The 25,977-nt window shown below is 50.3% G+C and overlaps 1 pseudogene; it reads left to right on the plus strand.

Annotated features, from left to right (window-relative positions):
* LOC123057123 (uncharacterized) overlaps positions 1 to 25,977 on the plus strand; it is a 122,915-nt pseudogene that overhangs the window by 57,722 nt on the left and 39,216 nt on the right.

Consider the following 25,977-nt stretch of genomic DNA (forward strand, 5'->3'; position numbering starts at 1 on the left):
AGTCGTCGGCTTCTGCCCCCATGTAACTAGTACTGGGGTGTTCGGGATAAACCTGAGCACTCTTTACCCCAATTTTTGGTCCTTCGAGGGAGGTGTTCAACGCAACGAACCAGGCAATCGGACTATAAGGCTTTATCACTCTCACTTAGTCATAGAAGTCTACAATTTTAAATTTTGGCGAAGCCCCTAGTATTCGGAAGGCCAAATTTGGGGCGCTATACACGCCTAAGCCGGGCAAGGCCGACTCCTCGCCCGAAGCGGAAAAAATCTTTAAGGACTTGAGACCTCTCAAAGAGCGACCAGTCTCTCACCTTATCATGATAGTCAGTTTTCGGCTTTCTCTACTAAGGTGCTCGTCCAGAAGAACCGGGACACAATCGCAGTAGTTCTCCCACCGCTACCTTAGCCGATATAGCGGAACATAAGGTACCAAAGCATGGGAGTCGAGCAAACCCAACTATTGACCCAAAGCATGATTCGTGGCTGATGCATATAATGATATAAGTTCGGGGTGCCGCACTGTCGAAAGTGTTCGAACTTATTGCACCGTATTATGGGATAAGCGAAAGCCCCTAGCGTACTGACCGTACCCGAATGTACGGGTGCGGATTGTCGTAAATGGACATATAAGAAAAAAGAAAGGATAAATAATGCGATAATAGACTAATGCTATGCATTGTTATTTAGATAATACGTCGAAGCGTACTGGTACAAGTAGTGCAATAAGAAGAAAGTAGGACTATTCGAGATGTCCTATCCAAGGGCAAGTTGCGTATGGATAGTAGAAAGCGGGTATATCAATTATTATTAGAGACCACCTGGGGGTTCCCGTGTACATCTTAGCTTCTTGCCGCATTGGTTGTTCCTTCCCGTAATGTGTCTGGCAATCGTACTGCCAGAAAGGGCTTCCAGAGAGTTAGGCCCTGAAAGAGAAGAGAAATGATAAAGGTATACAGCCCCTAGCGCGGTTAAGCCGCATTGCGGGACGTGCCCTAACCGTGCCCCCGCCTATGTCCATGGAATTTTCAGTGCATAATTATGTACACGCGGCACGGATTTTGTTGCTTGACTGGGACTAGGACAGGGGCTGAATTGCTAGGCGAGCTCTGAACGTGCCAGGCGATCCTGTTGTAGTTTACTCCGGACTCGCTTGAAGGTGTCCGGGGGCTGTATCGCCGAATTAGTGGTTTTCCTTAAAAGGCCGCTTTGTGCTTCTGCTGCGAGGGCCGCAGTGTGCTCTTCCATGCGGAGCATGTGTTATGTGTTTCCATTTACTGTTATGACCCCCCTTTATCCTAGCATCTTGAGCTTGAGGTATGCGTAATGCGGTACTGCATTGAATTTTGCAAATGCTGTTCGTCCAAGCAGTGCGTGATAGCCACTGCGAAACAGGACAATATCGAAGATTAACTCCTCGCTTCGACAGTTGTCCGGTGATCCGAAGACACTTCCAATGTGATTGAGCCCGTGCAATGGGCCTCTACACTTGGGATGATGCCCTTAAAGGTGGTTTTGGTGGGTTTCATCCTCGAGGGATCGATACCCGTTTTTCGCACTGTATCATGATAGAGCAGGTTTAGGCTGCTGCCGCCGTCCATAAGGACTCTAGTGAGGTGAAATCCGTCTATGATGGGGTCTAATACCAGTGCGGCGGATCCGCCATGACGGATACTAGTGGGGTCATCCCTGCGATCAAAGGTGATCGGACAAGCGGACCATGGGTTGAACTTTGGGGCGACGGGCTCCATCGCATAGACGTCCCTTAGTGCATGCTTCCGCTCCCTCTTGGGAATGTGGGTTGTGTATATCATGTTCACCGTCTTCACTTGTGGGGGGAACCCCTTCTGTCCTCCCGTGTTCGGCTGCTAGGGCTCCTCGTCGTCATCACTATGCAGCCCCTTATCCTTGCTTTCGACATTTAGCTTGCCAGCCTGCTTGAACACCCAGCATTCTCTATTGGTCTGATTGGCTGGCTTGTCGGGGGTGTCGTGGATTTGACACGAGTGATCCAGTATGCGATCCAAACTGCACGAAGCCGGAGTACTTCTTTTAAATGGCTTTTTCCGCTGACCGGATCTAGAGCCTCTGAATCCGGCATTAACTGTCGTGTCATCTGTGTTATCGCCGTTGTTGTGGCGCTTTGGTCTGTTACGACGTGGTCTGCCATTGGCATCTTTGATAGCCGAAGTACCCGGATTACTTGATGTGTTGTTGCTGCGAGCCAGCCAGCTATCCTCGCCCGCGCAAAAGCGGGTCATGAGTGTCGTGAGGGCTGCCATAGACTTCGGCTTCTCCCGGCCAAGGTGGCGGGCAAGCCACTCGTCACGGATGTTATGCTTGAATGCCGCTAGGGCCTCTGCATCCGGACAGTCGACAATTTGGTTTTTCTTAGTTAGGAACCGTGTCCAGAATTGCCTGGTGGATTCCCCTGGCTGCTGAGTTATATGGCTCAAGTCATTAGCATCCGGTGGTCGCACATAAGTGCCCTGGAAGTTGTCAAGGAATGCATCTTCCAAATCCTCCCAACTACCGACGGAGTTTGCTAGAAAGCTATTCAGCCAATGCCGAGCTGGTCCTTTGAGTTTTAGTGGGAGGTACTTGATGGCATGTAGATCGTCACTGCGAGCCATGTGGATGTGAAGGAGGAAATCTTCGATCAGCGGGATCTGTTGTACCATCATACGATTCGATATTAACGGGTTTAAAACCCTCCGGGAATTCGTGATCCATAACTTCATTAGTGAAGCATAGGGGGTGTGCGGCGCCTCTATGCCGGGCTATATCATGACGCAGTCCATATGAGTATTGTCTGCTGTATTTGGCCCGACCGGATTTACCTTTGGTGTATCCGGCGCGACAATTATCGTCCCGTGTTGGCGCGCGTGCCCGTGACCCGTATATTAACATTGCAAGTTTTGCCCTGCTGTCCAATACGTCTCGCAGGTCCTTTGTGTTGCCCCGGGCCTTGGTATTTTTGATTGAGTGGCGACGGGGTGCAGGCTGAAACGCCTCTCTGGCTTGGCCACGCGGTGGCCGGTCAGCCGCATCGTACACTGGTGAATGAGGTTTCAATGCTTCCTCCTCGAGGTGAGGTAGCAACCTACGTTTTGGGTAACTCTTGGAGGGGCGCTCGAGTTCGTATTCCTCGGTCGCAAGGACTTCGGTCCATCTGTCTGCTAGCAAGTCTTGCTTAGCTTGAAGCTTTTGTTGTTTTTTCTTCAGGCTATTTGTTGTGGCCATAAGACGACGCTTGAAGCGCTCCTGCTCGATGGGATCCTCAGGCACGATGAATTCTTCGTCGTCGAGGCTCACCTCGTCTTCGGAGAGAGGTATGTAATTGTCCTCTTCTAGTTCTCCATCTGCCGCCTACTCTGGAGGGCTAGCTTGTTCATCCTCCCGCTCTACATCGTACTGGAGGGGGTTGTGGTTGTATTCGGCACTATCTAGAGTTTTATTATCTCTTGTGCCGGTATCACTACTTTTGCTGTGGCGGGACTTAGAGCGGCGCCACTGACATCGGCGCTTGGGTTGCTTCTTGGAGGGGTCATCCTCCACTGTCTCGTCGCCATTTCCTTCTTTGGGGGTGTCCACCATGTATATATCATATGATGAGGTGGCGGTCCAGCGCCCTGTGGGCGGTGGTTCCTGTTCTTCTCCTACATCGTCGTCCATACCGTTGATCTCTTTGGAGTCGAAGTCGAGCATGTCGGTTAAATCATTGATAGTGGCTACTAAGTGGGTGGCGGTTGGGCAGCGAATTTATTCGTCGTCCGCATCCCATTCTAGTCGGACATAGTTCGGCGAAGGCTCCCCCGACAAGGAGAGAGACCTTAATGAATTTACCACATCGCCGAAAGGTGAGTTTTGAAAAATATCCGCGGAGGTGAATTCCATGATCGACGCCCAGTCATATTCGATGGGCACGGATGTAGGCGGCTCAGAGTCCATGGCCGAAGACGAATCCAGTGGTTCGACGAGACGGCTCTCATAAGGGGTGAAGTCAATATCCGTCTCTATCGCCACTGAGAGTGCGCCCTCCATGGCGGGGTCTATCCCTCCGCTCTTGGATGGCGCAATTTGCTCCGAATTAACGGCCGGAGTAGTTGCCGATGCGATCTCCCAAATACTGTCCGACGGCAGAGTTACGTCATGCTCATCCGTTGAAGATCAAGTCTCCGCGGATGTCGGCAATGTAGTTTAAGTTTCCGAACCTGACCTAATGGCCAGGGGCGTAGCTCTCGATCTGCTCCAGATGGCCAAGCGAATTGGCCCGAAGTGCAAAGCCACCGAATACGAAGATCTGTCCGACGAGGAAAACCTCATCCTGGACCGCATCGTTACCGATGATCGAAGGAGCCATCAAGCCTTACGGTGACAGCACAGTGGAACTCTCAATGAAAGCACCAATGTCGGTGTCAAAACCGGCGGATCTCAGGTAGGCGGTCCCGAACTGTGTGTCTAAGGTGGATGGTAACAGGAGGCAGGGGACACGATGTTTACCTAGATTCGGGCCCTCTTGATGGAGGTAATACCTTATGTCCTGCTTGATTGTTCTTGATGATATGAGTATTACAAGAGTTGATCTACCACGAGATCGTAGAGGCTAAACCCTAGTAGCTAGCCTATGGTATGATTGTCTGTTATCCTACGGACTAAACCCTCTGGTTTATATAGACACCAGAGGGGGCTAGGGTTACACAGAGTCAGTTACAAGGGAGGAGACCGCCATATCCATATTTCCTAGCTTGCCTTCCACGCCAAGGAGAGTCCCATCCGGACACGGGATGAAGTCTTCAATCTTGTATCTTCATAGTCCAACAGTCCGGCCAAAGGATATAGTCCGGCTGTCCGGAGACCTCCTAATCCAGGACTCCCTCAGATGGAGGGGGCGAAGCAGATTCGGTGTCCGGCTCCGCTACCCGAGGAACCAATCATACCACGCATGGCGAAGATGCTGGTGCGGGCGCCCTATACAGCGCCGGAGAAGAAGGCCAAGGGGAAGGCCAAGGGGGTCTGGCGTGGCCCCCGTCGCAAGGGCGCTTCAGACGTGACGTCCGAGGACAGACCCGCTCCACTGCCGCCGAGGATGACGACGATGAGGAGGAGGAGGAGGAGGAGAGCGACTCTCCCCCTGATGGGGGGAGGAAGAAGAGGGTGGCCTCCACGAATCTGGAGGCGAAAGCGCCCAAGAAGGGGAAAGGCCCTCTCGTGGACAGCTCCACGTGGGACGTCGACAGCAGTCCAGAGCGATGCCCCCGAAACAAGCCCCTGGTTGCATCGTGAGTACTAAGAACCCGCACACGTCCATTTATCCTGCCTCTCCACCTTATGGTATTTTATATGGTTTAATCATGTTATTGCAGTCCAGCCCATGACAACTCCCAGCGATCCTCATCAAGAGGCTCGTTGGATTCAAAGGCAATGGCAAGCGAGACACCGCCGGCCGCTCACTCTCCCAAGGCCAAGGGAGACGACGAGGTGCTGTCCCAAAGGACCTTCACAGGCCAGGGAAAGGTTCAGGAGGCCGTCATGGTGGCGCCAGGAGGCAAGACCTCGACTTCCGGACACATGGGGGAGCATATCCCCTTGGCGACTAGGGGCCTCAATCAGTTTGGCCCCCGACCAAATACGATTCCGGAGATCCATGCGGCTCCAGAATCTGGCGAACAACCTCCTTCAAAATAAGGGGGTGTGCCTGTCCCACCGATGACCTCTGTCCAACTAGAGGCACCGGATAATCTACTGGAAGCGCTACGGGGCGCTTCAATTGTGGAAGAACGCTGTATACTTATGGGTATGGTGATTGAGAAGGTTCAGTCTGTCAAGAGTGGACTGACGGAAGCCTGTAGCGGCCTGCTAATAGGTTTTGAGGTGAGCAACATAATAGGGAAAATCCCAATATAGGCAGTAGTCCCTGAGACACTATCCGGTGTTCGAAAAGAAAAGCCGGACAGAGGATCAATTAAATTTCACAAGAAACTAACCAAACCGTGTATGATGTGAATAAGTAGGCATCGCTGCTAGCCGCGACCTCTCACACTGCCGAAGTCTCTGGACTAAAGCAAAGACTGAAGCGGGCCGAAGAGGAGCTCGGCTAGGCGAGGAAGTAGCTAGAAGACCAGCAAGCTATGTATTGACTCGCTATGTATTTGAAAAGAATAAATGATGTATATTGAATGTAGTGTCATGATATGTGTAGGAGCGACGGCCGAGGTCGAGGCCCTTAAAAAGGCCCTAGCCGAAGCCAATGGGAAAACTGTCAAGGAGCAGACCGCTCGTAAGAAGCTGAAGGCCAGGCTGAACGAGGTCCAGCAAGAGCTCCAAGATGCTATGAAGAAGTACAAGGCCTTGCAGGGTGATGTTTCGGCTCGAGAGGCTGAACTCTCAAAGGCTCGCCACAGCGCGGAAGCGCCCCGGGTTGAAGCCCAGGGTGCCCTCCAGGAGATCCAAGAGGCCAAGAAGATCGCAGCGGGTAAGCCATTTAGTATGCAAAGCAAGTATGTGAAGAAGAAAGATTTCCTACTAACCCGGATTCGGAGTTCTCCAGGGGCATTTGCAGATCTGCCACATAGTGTGTCCGACTCCGCGGAATTCTTTTGAGCCGAAGAAGGGAGCTCAACGGAGAAACTGTTCTGGTCGCAATACCTTGCGCCAGAGCATCCTGTGCCCTTCACCGATCAGCTAAAATAGCAGGTTGAGCTGCATAGGGTGGCCAAACTGGCCATGAAGGATTTGATAATTCAACTATGGCCTGTCGAAGCTATGCTCGACAGCTACTTCAGGCTGGTGAAGCGGCTGGTGAACGCCTGTCCTCGGCTGGACGTTGTCAAGCGATCAAAATGCATTGAAGCTGCGCGCATGGCCTTCGCCCGCGTCAAGGTGTGGTGGGCGAAGATGGATGCCGTCAAGCTGACGACCGAGGGGCTGCCAGAGGGCAAGGAGCACCGCACTCCCGAGCGGTATTTTGCAGATGTCTTGGAGGGGTCTCGCATTGTAGCAACGCAATGTTCGTAAGACATTATTTTCGAATGAACACATCCATGTAGTCTTTGCCTTGTATTATGAGACAAAATTGTTATGTAATATAATGTTTTGGTAAAAAAAATCTCCTCTTGTGCGGCCGTGTTATTTGAAATCTGAGAGTTGGCCACTCGTCGGCTTCTGCCCCCATGTAGGAAATACAGGGGTGTTCGGGATGTAATCTAAACACTCTTGATCCAGTTGTTTGGTCCTTCAAGGAGGTGTTTAGCGCGAAGAACCAGGCAATCAGACTATGTGGCTTTAGCACCCTCACTTAGCCATAGGAGTTTGACAATAGAAATACAGGCGCAACCCCTAGTATCCGGACTAGGATGCCGTAAACACTTGATCGGGTAAGTACCAATCCCTCGCGTAATGCAGAAAAAATCTCTAAGGATTTGAGACCTCCGAAGAGCTGACCGGCTCTCGCCGCATCATGATAGTCAGTTTTTGAATTTCTCTACTGAGGTGCTCACTTGGGTAAACGAGGGCACAATCATAGTAGTTCTCCCTTTACTACCCTAGCCGATACAGCGGAACGTAAGGTAGTAAGCACAGGATCCGGGAAAGCTAACTATTGAGCAAAGACATGATTCGGAGCCAATGCATATAGTGCTAAATTCAGGGTACCGAACTGTACTATAAAAATGTTCGGACTTTTGTTGCCATGTTGTGGGGTGCTATGAAGCCCCTGGAAAATTGGAACACACCAGAGTGTACTGGTGTTATCTGATAAAGTTACCAAAAAAGAAAAGACAAAAAGGAAGCAAAAGAAGAACAAGTGGTAAGGTAGAGCCGTAAATTTTGGCCTACAAACTATTTCTATTATAATTTCATTAGTGTGTTAAAGCACGTTTATACAAGTAATGCAATAAGCACAAGGGTATTTACTATGCCTTAACCAAGGGAGAGCTGCATGTGGGTCCTGAAAAACAGGTAAAGGGATTGTTAAAGAAACCACCTAAAGACTCCCAGTACATCCATGCTTCCTGTCACCTTGGTGTTTTTATCCTTCGAAAAGAATCGATGGTCAAGCCGCTAGAAAAGGCCTGTGAAAAAGAGAAAAAAGAAGAAAGAAAAAAGGAAATAGTGAAATTATGTGTGTGCGGGGTGGTCGAGCCGTATTGCAGATCACAAGCTGATTATGCCTCCATCCGTGTCCATGGTACTTTTAGTGCGTAATTATGTACGTGCGGTACAGTTGCCGCCACTTGGTCAGGACTGGGACGGAGGCCAAATTGCTAGTCGAGCTCTTGACGAGCTGAGCTATCCTTCTACAGAATGGTTCGGACTCTCTTGAAAAGGCCGCCCTGTACCTCTGCCGCTAAGGCAACGGTATGCTCCTCGGTACGGAGGGAGTGTTCCGTGTTTCCATTGACTGTTATGACGCCGCTTAGTCCGAGCATCTTGAGCTTGAGATAAGCTTAGTGCGGCACCGCGTTGAATCGAGCAAATGCGGTTCGACCGAGCAGTGTGTGGTAGCCGTTGCCAAAGGGGACGATGGCGAAGATTAACTCCTCGCTTTGGAAGTTGTTCGGAGATCTGAAGACAACCTCTAGTGTGATTGAGCCTGTACAACGGGCCTCTACGCCTGGTATGACTCCTTTAAAGGTAGTCTTTGTGGGTTTGGTCCGTGATGGGTTAATGCCCATTTTGCACATTGTATCCTGATAGAGCAAGTTGAGGCTGCTGCCATCGTCCATCAAGACTCGCGTCAGGTGGAACCCCTCAATTATTGCGTCCAGGACCAGTGTGGCTGAACCGCCATGACGGATACTGGTCGGATGATCTAGCCGATCAAAAGTGATCGGGCATGACGATCATGGATTAAATTTTGGGGCGACTGGCTCTATCGCATAGACGTCCCTGAGTGCGCGCTTGAGCTCCCTCTTGGGAATGTGGGTAGCGTATATCATGTTCACCGTTTTGACCTGAGGGGAAAACTTCTTCTGTCCCCCTGTGTTCAGCGGTCGGGGCTCCTTGTCGTCGTCTTCGCTTTGCGATCCCTTATCCTTGTTTTCAGTATTTAACTTGCCAGCCTGTTTAAAAACCCAACAATCTCTATTGGTATGATTGGGTGGTTTTTCTGGGGTACCATGAATCTGGCACGGACGATGAAGTATGCGGTCCAAACTAGATGGGCCCGAATTGTTCTTTTTGAATGGCTTCTTCCGCTGACCGGACTTAGAGCCACTGAATCTGGCATTGACCGTCGTATCCTCGGTGTTGTCATTGTTGTTTCGACGCTTGTATCTGTTGCGTCGAGACTTGTTGTTGCTATTTTTAGCTTCAGGGGTTCCGACGTCGTTTGCATTGTTCTTGCTACGGGCCAGCCAACTATCCGAACCCGAACAAAAGTGGGTCATGAGTGCCGTGAGGGCCTCCATGGACTTTGGTTTCTCTTGGCCGAGGTGGCGAGCGAGCCATTCGTCGCGGATGCTGTGTTTAAAGGCCGATAGGGCTTCGACGTCCAGACAGTCGATGATCTGGTTCTTTTTAGTTAAGAACCTAGTCCAGAATTTCCTGGCGGACTCTCCATGATGTTGAACTATATGGCTTAAGTCATCAGCGTCCGGAGGTCGAACATATGTACCTTGGAAGTTGTCAAGAAAGTCTTCTTCTAAGTCCTCCCAACTGCCGATGGAATTTTCGGGCAGGCTGTTCAACCAGTGTCGGGCTGGTCCTTTGAGTTTTAGGGGGAGGTATTTAATGGCATGAAGGTCGTCGCCGCGGGCCACATGAATATAGAGAATGAAGTCTTCAATCTATATCGCGGGGTCTATGGTTCCATCGTATGATTCTATATTCACGGGTTTGAACCCTTCTGGGAATTCATGTTCCATAACTTCGTCGATAAAGCAATGATGGTGTGCGGCGCCTCTATATCTGGCTGTATCACGATGTAGCTCTGATGGAGTCCATCTGCGGTTTTCAGCCCGCGCATGACAAGGTTTGTCACGTCCGAATAGGTGGCCGTCGTCTTGTGTCGGGGCATGTCCTCGCGATCCGTAGATCGATCTGGTATGTCCTGCTTTATTGTTCAAGTCTTGTCGAAGGTCATATGTATGACCGCGAGCTGATTTACCTCCGCCTTTGCAATGAGGTAGGGCGGGCTGGTGTTCGGCCTGAGTTGCCGTTTTATCCCGACCACGTGGTGGTTGGTCAGCCGCATTGCGCGATGGTGGAATGTGTTCCGGGGCCTCGTCGTCGAACTGAGGTAGCAATTTGCGCTTCGAGTAGATTTTGGCTGGGCGCTTGAGGTCGTATTCTTCGGCTACTAGGACATCGGTCCATTTATCGTTGAGCAGATCTTGGTCATCTTGAAGCTGCTGCTGCTTCTTTTTCAGGCTCCTTGTAGTGGCTATTAGCTGGCGCTTGAAGCGCTCCTGCTCAAGAGGTTCCTCAGGCATGATGAAATCCTCAATGTCGAGCCTCGCCTCATCCTCGGAGAGCGTAAGGCAATTATTGTCCTTCGAGTCTTCGTGCGTGGCCTGTTTACCAGGACTATCCTGGCCCTCTTCCTATTCGTCCTATTCAACAGCTGCGTCAACGGGGTCTTCGTTGTATTCGGCACCTTCCGGAGTGTTATCTTCTCCTGTGCCGGTGTTGTTGTCTTTACTGCAGCGTGACTTAGAGCAGCGCCACTGACGCCAGCGCTTCAATTGTTTCTCGGGAGGTTTATCCTCAACTAGATCTTCCTTGTCATCGCCGCTATTCTCCTATGGTGCATCCACCATGTATACATCATATGAGGAAGTGGCCGTCCAGCGTCCGGTGAACGGCGGGTTCTGGGCCTCTTCTTATCCTGCATCGTCGTCCATATCGTCGATGTCGTCAGAGCCGTAATCGAGCATGTCAGTTAGGTCTTCGACAGTGGCTATGAAGTGGGCGGTGGGTGGGAAGTGAAATTCTCCATCATCAGCCTCCGGTTTGAACCGGACACAATTCGGCTATGGCCTCCCGCTAAAGATAGTGCTCTTAACGAGTTTAGCATGTCTCCCAAAGGCGAGTGACAGAAGATGTCCGTGGTGCTGAACTCGGCAATCGATGACTGATCATGCTCGATATGTGCGGATGCGCATAGTTTGGAATTTATGACCATAAACAAGTTCGATGTTCAGGTGACACAGGCATTACCGGAAGTTAGGTCTGTGTTCCGGTGACACCGTGGAGTCTGCGGCTTCCGTGGCAGGGTTGAGCTTCCTGTCCTCGGATGGCACGACCTGCTCCGGATCTAAGGCCAGAGCGGTTTCAGGTGCAATTTCCTGGGTATGGCCCGATGACAGATCTAAGTCATGTTCATCCTGGTGGCTGGGAGCGGCTGCCGTGGTCTCGAATCTGTCAAAGATCAAGTCCCCACGGATATCTGTGATGTAGTTCAAGCTTCCGAATCTGACCTAGTGGCCAGGGGCGTAGCTTTCGATCTGCTCCAGATGGCCAAGCAAGTTGGCCCGCAGTGCGAAGCCGCCGAACACGAAGATCTATCCGGGGAGGAAGACTTCCCCTTGGAAAGCATCGTTGTAGATGATTGAAGGATCCATCAAACCTTTTAAGGACGGCACAGTGGAACTCTCAATGAAAGCACCAATGTCGGTGTCAAAACCGGCGGATCTCGGGTAGGGGGTCCCGAACTGTGCGTCTAGGATAAATGGTAACAGGAGACGGGGGACACAATGTTTACCCAAGTTCGGGCCCTCTCTATGGAGGTAATACCCTACTTCCTGCTTGATTGATCTTCATGAATACGAGTATTACAATAGTTGATCTACCACGAGATCGTAATGACTAAACCCTAAAAGTCTAGCCTGACTATGATTATGAGGATCTATCTACGGACCTAGCCTACCGGTTTATATAGACACAGGAGGCTTCTAGGGTTACACAAGGTTGGTTACAAAGAAAGGAATCTTCATAGTTGGTCGCCAAGCTTGCCTTCCACGCCAACGGGAGTCCTATCCGGACACGGGTAGAGTCTTCGGTCTTTGTATCTTTACGGCCCATCAGTCCGGCCCATATCCAATAGATCGGACACCCGAGGACCCCTTAGTCCAGGACTCCTTAGAGATGTTCTCAACACTCTTGATATGTCTAAGCTATTCCATCCTCCCTTGTCACCAGAAGCAATGGAGGAAATGATCACTGTTCAGAATGGCCTACTTGACATGAATATTGATGACAGCATCAATGATTCTTTGTCATGGACCCCATGCAAAGGAAAATTTTCTGCCAAGAGTTACTATGCAATGATACATGCCCACCTTCCTACTGATATGTCGGCCAAATGTATTTTGGAAAGTAGATCCACAATGAAAATCAAGGTTTTTGCATGGTTAATGCTTAATGATAGGCTCAACACCAGAGATTTGCTGGTTAGGAGGCATTGGAGATCGCCTCAGGAGGACAACACTTGCCCCTTGTGTCATGCTCAAGCACATGAGGACAGAGATCATCTATTTTTTACCTGTCAATTCAGCTCAAGTGTCTGGAATTATTTGCAAATTCAGTGGCTAGCTGGTTTGTCTCCTTTGGAGTGCCAAGCTTTCTTCAAAGAGGTTGTTTATCTAGCTGCTTGGAATGTCTGGTTGTTGAGGAATGGAAGAATCTTCAGAAATGAGATGCCTACCTTTGCAGCATGGAGGAGGAATTTCAACCATGACATTTCCTTCCTATCCCACAGATTCAAGCCTAGTTTAAAGCCTTTGTTGTTACTTTGGATTAATTCTTTGCACTAGATGTCTCCTTGTAATTATGTAATCCAGCATTTAATTATGTACATAGGACCATAGGTAAGTAGTCTAACTTTACTTACCAGAACCTTTTGTATTCTATGGGTCGAGTTTAATAAAGTACTGTGGGGCTATTGCCTCACAATTGCCAGCCAAAAAATGTCTACGTTTGACCCCCCCCCCCCAACACACGCGCAAACAAGCACACACAAGCTGGTAGCTCAGTGATTGAACCTGCTACATTTAAAGAAGTGATTGAACTTGCCTAAAGGTACAAAAATGCATCCACAATGTTCTTAATAAATGGGCCATGGATAAAGGTTGATTGGTTCAGATGGATAATCCTAGTCATAATAGGAGCCATCTAATGGCATGCTCCTTGGCTAGGATATGAAAGATCACGTTAATAACCGTGCTCGGCCTGAACTATGAGATATCCTTCGCTCCCACTACCTTTGGGATTAACATCACGACACGATAGTTCAAACGTGAGGCGTCAATCACTCCGGCATAGAAATCCTGGAAAATGTCCATCACCACCTGAGGGAGTCCTGGATTAGGGGGTCTTCGGACAGCCGGACTATATCGTTTTGTCGGACTGTTGGACTATGAAGATACTAGATTGAAGACTTTGTCCCGTGTCCGGATGGGACTCTACTTGGCGTGGAAGGCAAGCTAGGCAATACGGATATTGATATCTCCTCCTTTGTAACCGACCTTGTGTAACCCTAGCCTCCTCCGGTGTCTATATAAACCGGAGGATTTTAGTCCGTAGGACAACATACAATCATACCATAGGCTAGGTTCTAGGGTTTAGCCTCTCTGATCTCGTGGTAGATCTACTCTTGTAATACTCATATCATCAAGAACAATCAAGCAGGATGTAGGGTTTTACCTCTATCAAGAGGCCCGAACCTGGGTAAAACATCGTGTCCCCTACCTCCTGTTACCATCCGCCTTAGACGCACAGTTCGGGACCCCCTACCCGAGATCCGCCGGTTTTGACACCGACATTGGTGCTTTCATTGACAGTTCAACTGTGTCGTCACCATAAGGCTTGATGGCTCCTTCAATCATCGCTAGCGATGTGGTCCAGGGTGAGGCTTTCCTCCCCGGACAGATCTTCATATTCGGCGACTTTGCACTGCGGGCCAATTCGCTTGGCCATCTAGAGCAGATTGAGAGCTACGCCCCTGGCCATCAGGTCAGATTTGGGAACTTGAACTACATGGCCGATATCCGCGGAGATTTGATCTTCGATGGACGCGCCGCGCAGTCACGACGAGCAAGAAGTAACTCTACCGTCGGACAGTGTTCGGGAGATTGCATTCGCAACTACTCCTGCCTTTAATCTAGAGCAAGTCGCCCCATCTGAAAGCGGAGGGATGGACCCCGCCATGGAGGCCGCACTCTGAGTGGCGATAGAGCCGGATGCTGACTTCACCCCTTACGAGAGCTGTGTTGCCGAACCACTGGATTCATCCTCGGCCACGGACTCCGAGCCGCTCATATCCGTGGCCATCGAATCCGACTGGGCACCGATCGTGGAGTTCACCTCCGCGGACATCTTTCAACACTCACCTTTTGGAGATGTGCTAAATTCATTAAGGTCTCTATCCCTGTCAGGAGAACCTTGGCCGAACTATGTCCGGCTAGAATGGGATGCGGACGACAAAGAAATTCGCTGCTCACCCACCACCCACTTAGTAGCCACTATTGACGACTTAACCGACATGCTCGACTTTGGCTCCAAAGACTTCGACGGTATGGACGACGAAGCCGGAGACGAACAGGATCCACCGCCCTCGGGGCACTGGACCGCCACCTCATTATATGATATATATATATGCCCCCAAAGAAGCCAATGGCGAGGAGAAAGCGGAGGATGACCCCTCCAAGAAGCAACCCAAGCACCGACATCAGCGGAGCCGCTCTATGTCCCGCCATAGTAAGAGCAGTGATACCGGTACAGGAGATAATAACACTCCGGATAGCGCCGAAGACAACAACAATCCCCTCCAGCATGGCGAATAGCTGGAGGACGAACAAGCTAGCCCTCCAGAGCAGGCAGCAGATGGAGAACTAGAGGAGGACAATTGCATGCCTCTCTCTGAAGACGAGGCGAGCCTCGGCGACGACGAATTTATCATGCCTGAGGACCTCGTCGAGCAAGAGCGCTTCAAGTGCCGGCTTATGGCCACGGCAAATAGCCTAAAGAAAAAATAGCAACAGCTTCAAGCTGATCAAGACTTGCTAGCCGATAGGTGGACCGAAGTCCTTGCGGCCAACGAGCATGAACTCGAGCGCCCGTCCAAGAGTTACCCAAAACGCAGGTTGCTACCTCACCTCGAGGAGGAAGCATTCAAACCTCATTCACCAGTGTACAATGCGGCTGACAGGCCACTACGCGGCCGAGCCAGAGAGGCGTTTCAGCCCAAAGTTCAGCCCGCACCCCATCGCCACTCAGTCAAAGATACTAAGGCCTGGGGCAACACAGAGGACCTGTGAGACATCTTGGACAGCAAGATAAAAATCACAAGGTCAATATACGGGAAACGAACATGTGCGCCCACTTGGGACGATGATCGTCGCGTCGGATACACCAAGAGTAAATCTGGCCGGGCCGAATACAACAGACAAGACTCATACGAACTGCCTCGTGATATAGCCCGGCCCAGAGGCGCCGCACACCCCCTATGCTTCACTGATGAAGTTATGAATCATGAATTCCCAGAGGGTTTCAAACCCGTAAACATCGAATCATATGACAGCACAACAGATCCCGCTGTATGGATTGAGGATTTCCTCCTTCACATCCACATGGCTCGCGGTGACGATCTACATGCCCTCAAGTACCTCCCACTAAAACTCAAAGGACCAGCTCGGCATTGGATGAATAGCTTGCTAGCAGATTCCGTCGGTAGTTGGGAGGATTTGGAAGATGCATTTCTTGACAACTTCCAGGGCACTTATGTGCGGCCGCCGGATGCTGATGACTTGAGCCACATAACCCAGTAGCTAGGGGAATCGGCCAGACAATTCTGGACACGGTTCCTGACCTAGAAAAATCAAATCCTAGACTCTCCGGATGCAGAAGCCCTAGCGTCATTCAAACATAACATCCGCGACGAGTGGCTCGCCCGCCACCTCGGCTAGGAGAAGCCAAAATCTATGGCAGCCCTCACAACACTCATGACCCGCTTTTGCGCGGGCGAGGACAGCTGGCTGGCTCATAGCAACAACACATCAAGGAATTCGGATACCTCGGATACCAAAGACGTTAATGGTAGGCAGCATCGTAATAAACCAAAGTACCGCAATAACAGCGATGACACCAAAGATACGACAGTCAACGCCGGATTCAAAGGCTCTAGATCCGGTCAGCGGAAAAAGCCATTCAAAAGAAATACTCCGGCTCCGTCCAGTATGGATCGCATACTGGATCGCTCGTGTCAAATCGATGGCACCCCTAAAAAGCTAGCCAATCACACCAACAGAGAATGTTGGGTGTTCAAGCAGACCGACAAGTTAAATGCCGAAAACAAGGACAAGGGGCTGCATAGCGATGACGAGGAGGAGCCCCGGCCGCCGAACCCAAGGGGACAGAAGGGGTTTCCCCCACAAGTAAAGATAGTAAACATGATATACGCAACCCACATTCCCAAGAGGGAGCGGAAGCATGCACTAAGGGACGTCTACGAGATGGAGCCCGTCGCCCCAAAGTTCAACCCATGGCCTGCTTGTCCGATCACCTTCGATCGCAGGGACCACCCCACTAGCATTCGTCATGGAGGATCTGCCGCACTGGTCCTAGACCCCATCATTGACGGATTTCATCTCACTCGAGTCCTTATGGACGGTGGCAGCATCCTGAACCTGCTTTATCAGGATACAGTGCGAAAAATGGTATCAATCCCTCAAGGATCACACCTAGCAAAACTACCTTTAAAGGTGTCATCCCAGGTGTAGAGGCCCATTGCACAGGCTCAATCACACTGGAAGCGATCTTCGGATCACCGGATAACTTCCGAAGCAAAGAGCTAATCTTCGACATCGTCTCATTTTGGAATGGCTATCATGCACTGCTCAGATGGACAACATTTGCAAAATTCAATGCAGTGCCGCATTATGCATACCTCAAGCTCAAGATGCCAGGTCCTCGCGGGGTCATAACAATAAATAGAACCACAGAACGCTCGCTCCGTACAGAAGAGCACACTGCAGCCCTTGCAGCAGAGGCACAAAGCAGACTGTTTAGACAGACCACTCATTTGGTGTTACAGCCCCTCGACACCTTCAAGCGAGTCTGGAATAATCTGCAATAGGATCGCCTGGCGCGATCTGCGCTCGCCTAGCAATTCGGCCCCCGTCCCAGTCCCCATGCAGCGACGAAATTCGTGCCGCGCGTACATAACTACGCATTGAAAATACCATGGACATAGGCGGGGGCACAATCAGGACACGCCCCACATTGTGGCTTAACCACACCAGGGGCTGTATACCTTTGACATTCCTTTTCTCTTTCCGGGCCTAACTCTTCGGAGGGCCTTTCCAGCAGTTTGACGGCCGGACACATTCCGGAAGCGACAACCAAGGTGGCAACAAGCTAAGATAAACACGGGAACCGCCAGGTGGTCTCTAGTAATACTTGATATACCCGCTTTTCACAATTATTGCGTAGCTTGCCTTGGATAGGACATTTAAAGTGCCCTACTTTACGCTTATTGTACTATTTGTATCAGTGCGCTTCGACGTATTATTCAAATAACAATGCATATTATTAATCTGTAGTTGCATTATTTATGTTTTTCTCTTTTTCTTATATGTCCATTTATGACATTCCGCGCCTGCATGCTCGGGTACGGTCAGTACGCCAGGGGCTCTCGTTCACCCCATAATACGGTGCAAGAAGTCCGAAAACTTTCGACAGTGCGGCATCCCGAACTTATAGCATTATATCCGTCAGCTCCGAATCATGTCTTGGGTCAAATGTTGGGTTGCCCGGCTCCCATACTTTGGTACCTTATGTTCCGCTATATCGGCTAAGGTAGCGGTGGGAGAACTACTGCGATTGTGTCTCGGTTCTTCCGGACGAGCACCTCAGTAGAGAAAGCCAAAAACTGACTGTCATGATAAGGCGAGAGACTAGTCGCTGTTCGAGAGGTCTCAAGTCCTTAAAGACTTTTTTCTGCTTCGGGCGAGGAGTCGGCCTTGTCCGGCTTAGGCATGTATAGCGCCCCAAATTCGGCCCTCCGAATACCAGGGGCTTCGCCAAAAATTTAAAATCATAGACTTCTATGGCTAAGTGAGAGTGATAAAACATTATAGTCCGATTGCCTGGTTCGTTGTGCTGAAAACCTCCCTTGGAGGACCCAAAATTGGGGTAAAGAGTGTTCAGGTTTATCCCGAACACCCTGGTACTAATTACATGGGGGCAGAAGCCGACGACTAGCCAACTCTCAGATTTTATGAATGGCCGCACAAAAGGTAATATTTTAAATTAATAAAGCATCGCATGGCGCAAATGAACTCGTTTCACATTACAGGATCACCTGAGCATGTTCATTCAAAAATTACATCCTTGGCACACTCATCTGCCACTAGGCGGGATCCCTCCAGGAGACCCTCATAATAATTCTCGGGGCGGCGATGCTCCTTGCCCTCCGGCGGCCCCTCCTTCACAAGATTCACGACGTTCAGCTTCGCCCAGTGCAGCTTCGCCAGGGCAAAAGCCCTGCGCGCACCTTCGATGCAGACGGATCGCTTGATGACCTCAAGCCGTGGGCAGGCTTCCACCAGCCGTCGCACCAGACCGAAGTAGCTACCGGACAGGGGCTCGCCAGGCCACATCCATACTATAAGGCCCCTCATGGCCTGTTCGGCCGCCTTGTGAAGTTCGGCCAACTGCTTCAGCTGGTCGCTCAAGGTCACGGGGTGCTCGGTACCAGTATACTGAGACCAGAACAACTTCTCCGCTAAGCTCCCCTCCTCATCCCGGTAAAACTCAGCGGCATCCAGCACGCTGTGGGGAAGATCTGCAAACCCTCCTGGAGAGCTCCGAACTCAGGTAAGAACAAGGAAAGTCTCCTTCACATGCTTGCTTTGCATATTGAATGCCTTGCCCGCTGCTATCATCTTTGCCGCATCAATCTCCTGGAGGGCCTTGTGGGCTTCAGCCTTGGCGCTCCGGGCGCATTCAAGCGCCTGCGTGAGCTCGGACTCCCGCGTCTTGGATTCAACCTCCAAGGACTCGTGCTTCTTGGCAAGAGCCTCGAGCTCTTGCTGCACCTCGCCCACTCGGGCTTCTTGTTTCTCCCGCTCAATACGTTCTTTGGCCGCTTTGTCTTCGGCCACGGACAACGCCTTCCTCAGGGTCTCCACCTCGGTCATGGCCCCTGACAAATTCATGATGATCCTATTACTTTGCAAAGTACTTCTTTTTAACTATATAAAATGGGGTATATCTTACCTTTGCTCTCTTCGAGCTGCCCCTTGGTAAGGCCGAGCTCGTCCTCGGACCGCTTCAGAGCCTGCTTCAGCGCAGAGACCTCCGCAGTACATGTGGCAGCAGCCAGCAGGGAAGCCTGCACATACACATAGACATACTCTGATTAGACTCCTGAGTTATCATTTGATACTCTATTCGGTTGTTCTTCGCGAACGCCGAACAGAGCATTAGGGGCTACTATCTATGCAGTAATATTTTTATATTTTGAATGCTTACCTCAAAGCCTGTTAGGAGGCTGGCGCAAGCTTCGGTCAGCCCGTTCTTGGCGGATTGAACCTTCTTAACCACCGCACTCATGATAGTGCGGTGTTCTTCATAGATGGAGGCGCTGTGAAGCGCTTCCAGCAAGTTGTCCGGTGCCTCTGGTTGGACAGAGGACACCGGCACGGATGGTGGCCCCCTTAATGGGGGACAGCCTACCAGAGTCCGGAACCATCGAGGGTTCTGGCGCAGTGTCCGGCTGGGGCCCGAACTCGAAGCCCGTAGGAGCCTCGCTCCCTTGGTACCCAGGGTCCGGGAGGTCGCCGTGAGGCACCCCCAGGACCGCCTCCCCTTGGGACGGTGCCTCTTGAGACACCACCTCGGTGTTGTTCGTAGGGCGAGGGGTGGAAGCCGTCGGAGGAGAACCTCTGTTCATATCCGACGAGCTCAAAGAGCCGCTCGACGAGGATACGTCGAGACGAGCTCGAGCTGGATTGCATAATCGGGTTCGACATGAGCAAGGGCAGTACAATAAAATGTACCATGAAATACTATGGTGTCCGGACACATACAATTTCACCAGGGGCTTGTCCCTGGGTAGCCACTCGTCACACTGTCGGCGGCCGTCGTGGCACAGTCCGGAGGGAGGGTCTTTCCCTTCTTGGACCCTTCGGTCTCCCCGGATGGGTCGGCCTTCCTTTTCTTGTCTCCCCGGGCTAGGGGGGAGAACTTTTCTCCTCCTCCTCGTTTCCGTGGGAGGAGTGCGCGTTGGACTCATCGGATGATGAGTACGACAGAACCATCTTGCGCCGGACACCCTTTCGGGTCCCCGCGGCCTTCTTCTTGGCCGTCTTTTCCAGCACCTCGTAAGGTGCCGGGGTCAGCATCTTCGCCAGAAGAGCGTTTGCCAGATCTTCGGGCAGGGGTGCTGGGCAATCAAGTTGCTCTGCCATCTTTAACCAGTCCTGTTAGTGACATGGGAGCTTAGATCCTACCCATAACTATACCTGGGCAAATAAATACCCCGAGAAATATAAATGCTTACCGGACCGGCATGGCGCTTTGCGCTGAGTCCGCGGTCTTCGGTGAGAGGGGGAGGGATCTCGACGCTCTTGAACAACACCCTCCAGACGTCTTTGTGCGTCGTGTCATAGAGCTCTCACAGCATCTGGTGCTTGGCCGAGTCGAACTCCCACAAATTGAATGCCCGTCGTTGGCACGGAAGGATCCGGCAGACGAGCATAACCGGGACAACGTTGACAAGTTTAATTTTCCTGTTCATCATGTTCTGGATACAGGTTTGGAGTCCGGTTAGCTATGCCGAAGAACCCCAAGACAGGCCCTTCTCTTTCCAGGAGGTGAACCGCGTGGGGATTCCGGATCGAAATTTGGGGGCCGCCACCCAGTTGGTGTCGCGCGGCTCGGTGATGTAGAACCACCCCGATTGCCATCCCTTTATGCTCTCCACATAGGAGCCTTCGAGCCAGGTGACGTTTGGCATCTTGCCCACCATGGCTCCTCCGCACTCCACCTGCTGGCCGACCACCACCTTCGGTTTGACATTAGAAGTCTTCAGCCACAGGCCGAAATGGGGCTTGATGCGGAGGAAGGCCTCACACATGACGATAAACACCGAGATGTTGAGGATGAAGTTGGGGGCCAGATCATGAAAATCCAGCCCGTAGTAGAACATGAGCCGCGGACGAACGGCTGGAGTGGAAATCCTAGTCCGCGGACAAAGTGGGTGAGAAAAACTACCCTCTCATGGGGTTCGGGCATCGGAACGACCTGCCCCGCATTCGGCAGCCGGTGCGCGTAGCTAGGTATCCGGCCTCCCGTAACTTTTTGATGTCTTCCTCTATGACAGAGGAAGCCATCCACTTGCCTCTTGCTCCAGACATGCTTGGAGTAGTTTGAGAAGAAGGGCGCGAGCTTGGGTGCTAGAGCTCAAGTGTGTGGGAATGGGAAAGCGAGAAGGAAGAAGGCGTGGGTGAAAAAAGTAGATCTTTGTCCCTTTTATAAGGGCGGAGGAAACGATGAGTCTCCCCACTTGCCTCGCAAAACCACTTATTCCCCAGGCGCCGTAATTGATGGCCCGGTTGGGTTACCCACGTCCGTATTGATGAGAATCCCATGATAAGGGGAACACGATCTCTGCTTTGACAAGACGTATCGAGAAAACCGCCTCACGTTATGTGCGGAACTGGTTGAGAAAAAGCGGTTCGAATAATAACCGGGCCATGAAGTGATGTCATACTATCAAAACATGTCAGCAGATTGGATTTATGGAAGTATTACTCTCTCTACGGTGGAAAGTGGAATTTATTTTACAGGGTCGGACACTATCCTTGAATTCAAACTCTTCCATGGTGTATTCGGAGGAGGAACCCGCCTTGCAATGCTCAAGACAACACTGCGCGCCGGCCTCGTCGTCATTGAAGCCTGGTTCAGGGGCTACTGAGGGAGCCCTGGATTAGGGGGTCTCCGGACAGCCGGACTATATCCTTTGGCCGGACTGTTGGACTATGAAGATACAAGATTGAAGACTTCGTCCCGTGTCCGGATGGGACTCTACTTGGCGTGGAAGGCAAGCTACGCAATACGGATATGGATATCTCCTCCTTTGTAACCGACCTTGACCCTAGCCTCCTCCAGTGTCTATATAAACTAGAGGATTTTAGTCCGTAGGACAACATACAATCATACCATAGGCTAGCTTCTAGGGTTTAGCCTCTCTGATCTCGTCGTAAATCTACTCATGTAATACTCGTATCATCAAGAACAATCAAGCAGGACGTAGGGTTTTACCTCTATCAAGAGGGCCCGAACCTGGGTAAAACATCGTGTCCCCTGCCTCCTGTTACCATCCACCTTAGACGCACAGTTCGGGACCCCCTACCCGAAATCCGCCAGTTTTGACACCGACACCGCCCCTTTGACGGCACTCCAAAATTCCAAAAAGAACCATACATGCAAACCATCGGACCGGGTGCCGAATCCGGCCGCATGGACAATATAGCAGCTTCAACATCATTTTTCGTGTAAGGGAGGAGGATGAGGGTATTCTCGGCTTCCGACACCTTGTTGGCACCAGTCCATGTGTCCGGGTGCAACCCCACCCCTCCCCTAGGTTGTCCCTAAAACTAATCTTTGTAGAAGTCGTCGACATGAGTTTGGATGTCAACCTTGTCATGGAGCAACCTAGGTCCATCCCAAAGCATTGCAATGGTGCAACGCCTACGGAGACCATTGGCAATGGCATGGAAATACGTCGATGTGCTGGTGGAGGTGTGGCCGGCTGACTTGGACTCGAAAGGGTTGCATTGTCATTTCATAAACTTAATTTTCAAATGCATGACATATGTCTCATTTGTCGTTAACACTAATGCCCAACCTTTTCACTACTTTCGGGGCACTCGAAGGTATCCGACAAGGTTGTTCGTTGTCGCCTTATCTTTTCACTCTTGTAGTCAATGAACTGTCACTTTGTCTACAAGAAGCCTTTAATTCTAATCATTTGGAAGGTATCCAACTTGCCCTCTGCCCGCCCCCATACATTTTTCGATGTTTGGGAATTACTCGATTGTTTGCGTTAGGGCAGATAATAATGAGGCCTCCATTTTTGCACATATCCTTATATTTCTTGTGACACTTCTCGGCAAAGCACCAAATTGGAGTAAATGTTCCATCCTCGTTAGTAAATATACTGATCAAATTTCTCGTAATCAAATAAGAATATTTCCCTTGCTCCAGTCAAAATATGGAGTCTAACAATTTACGCCTTGGGCTTGGGCACCTTCTCATCCTACCTGGGCTGGGCAGAACAGATCTGCAGTCCATAACTTTATTATTGACAAATTAAAGCTAAGCTTACTTGCTACTAAGCTAATTGACTTTCTAGTTGCACACAAACATGTCAATGTGTACCCCGTCGTCGAGCATGATAAGCAAGCCAACGTCGCCTGAGGAGTCTCGCCGGATACACAAGATATGCCGATGAGATCTTTTGAGGACCCGAAACCCCACATGCCTGATAGGGACCCCACGAGGGAGCACTTGCTATGGGATACCCTAGGTCGACCTGAACACCCGTAGGGTCTTGTGGATCACTGCCACCGAACATGAAGGACAAAGAAGCACGGAGAAGAATAAAACAAAGGAGAGATAAAAAGATAAATGTAAAAGTGATAGATTGATTGATTAGGTGCTCAATCGGCCATCGCATCTCTGATATATATGAGGTGGCTGAACTTTATTTACAAGAAAATGACTACAATTTTCTTCCAAATTTTTACTGTATTCAGGGAGGTATGACACTACTATACGAGTGGATTACAAAATTTAACATGAAAGGTACCATGGAGGCATTGGTGCCCATGAATGAAATGGCAGAGGCGATGACAACGATGTTGTGATGGCGTGGTGGAGATGGTGCCATTAGCGCCGATCCTAGGGTCGCACTAGAGGCGGCATTGTCATTCTCCTACTTCTTCTTCCTTGTCTGCTCCCTCGTAGACAGCTTCTTGGTGACATGGAGGGCGATCTTAGGGTTGTGGGATGTGTCCCACCTGGAGGAGAGTGAGTGTATTTTAACTTGAGCAATTTTTACCCAGATCTTGGATTTGTTCCTTCTCCTGTTGATGCCACGAAGCTACCAATTTTGCCCTACTCATCCTTGTCTTGGATTTGGATCAATTTCTTTGCTATGGTCAAGATGATTGTTTGTCTCAACAATGTCACCTTGGCGTCAAGGGTGTTGCGGAGATCCAGAGACGGATCGATCTTTGCTCACGGCACACCGCTGATCAATGCAAGAGGAAGATGGCAGTGATATACTCACGAATATGTGTTTTGTTTTCTAATTTCGTAAAGTTGGTCTTGTAAGAGCTGGACAATTTTAGTTTGTATGGCCTTGGATTTCTTGCGAAGAAAAAATAAAAAATCCCAACCTTTTTTCAAATTGGTGGTGAACGTCCAATATAGATAGGAGGGAAACCCAAAACCAAGAGAGGCCAAGCTCACGCATACCAGCTGTATTTTTTTTAACATCAGTACAGATACAAGCGCTCATATACATGTGCATACACTCATCCCTGTGAATGTACACACGCACACCCTACACCTATGAGCATCTCCGAAAGACCGAACTGGCATATCATCTTGGGATTTACGAAGTTACCGTAGGCGTCTCGTCGTTGATTGAAACGTCTCCTCCCACTGAAAGCGCATCGCCAAAAATCCTGAAATAAATCCAGAAATAATGCAAGCACCACGCATATCAACCAGCTGTATTCTGACGCGTGTCATCGGCCGTAGGGCGATTCTCTCATTCCCTGGCAGGAAGTAATTACGTGTGGTCCGGTTAGATATAGAACAGGGAGCACGGCGCTCGCCAGGCACCCGCTGGCTATATATTGATCCCCTCAGGTAGTCAAGTCCAGTAAGCCATTGGTCAAAGTCCCCTTTCTTCGTCTCCGGCCACCTCCAAGTCCCAGGTGAGCTAATCAGGCTGGCAGCGCTGGCCTTGGCGTTGGCGGCTCCGGCGGGATGCGGCCGTGGCAAACTGGCAACCGCAGATGCAGGATGTGGTGGGCCTTGCCGCCGCGGCCGATCCCCAGTTTGTGAGGCTCGGGACAACGCCCGAGAGAAGATGTAAGCTCTTACTGCTTTTCTCTGCTCCAACCGCGATTGCGTAGATTAGAGTATTTCGAGAAAAACTGGAACGCGAAGTAGTCGTATCCAGTGATCTACTCAACAACAGTATCACGTTTATCACTCTGCCTTGTATCATTCCCAACAAATACTTATCATCAAAGGTGATCAACCGTGGACTACGTACCTGAACCTCCACAGGGTTTTCATATAAATATTGCATATTTAAGGGCTGCGGTTGAATCCCTGTAACAGTTACAAAAAGATATCTTCTACTCTATCAAAGCTAATGATCTGAATCTGATATTAATTCAAAGGTTCAAGTTTTTGCTAACGTTGCAATTGCTGCCTCTTTGGCGGCCGCGCCTCCGGGCGCTCGCGAGCCGGCTCGAGGAAATCTTGTTTAGAAAATACCCAAACAAGGTGTTCCTCTCTTTCCTTCTTTTTTGGACCTTTGGTTTTCAGGCAACCAAGTCCATTTCCAAGCAAGATATCAAATATTACCATTTAATTAACCATGTGTGTTGTAGATATCTCTTGTTGTTTGGGCAGATAAAGTACTATAACATGACGAGGCGACCAATATAGCCAACAATGATGTTTGCTATCAAGACCTACATGGCTCACAACCGACAATACCGACAAAATTAACAATCGTTAAGACAGATAGCATCTTCCCCTGGCTATGGGGCGATGAATCTGACATCCAATATCATGAAGGTGTGAGTGAAAATTCTAGAATATCTTATGTGATGGGCAATGTTGGCACTTTCTCCTTTACTGCAGACATGGTTCTGCACAACGCCAACATGGATACCTCACTGCCAGGTATAGATAGATTTACTGAGATCTTGCCCATGCATATCCTTA

This window comes from Triticum aestivum, chromosome 3A (assembly GCF_018294505.1).
Source record: "Triticum aestivum cultivar Chinese Spring chromosome 3A, IWGSC CS RefSeq v2.1, whole genome shotgun sequence".
NCBI lineage: Eukaryota > Viridiplantae > Streptophyta > Magnoliopsida > Poales > Poaceae > Triticum > Triticum aestivum.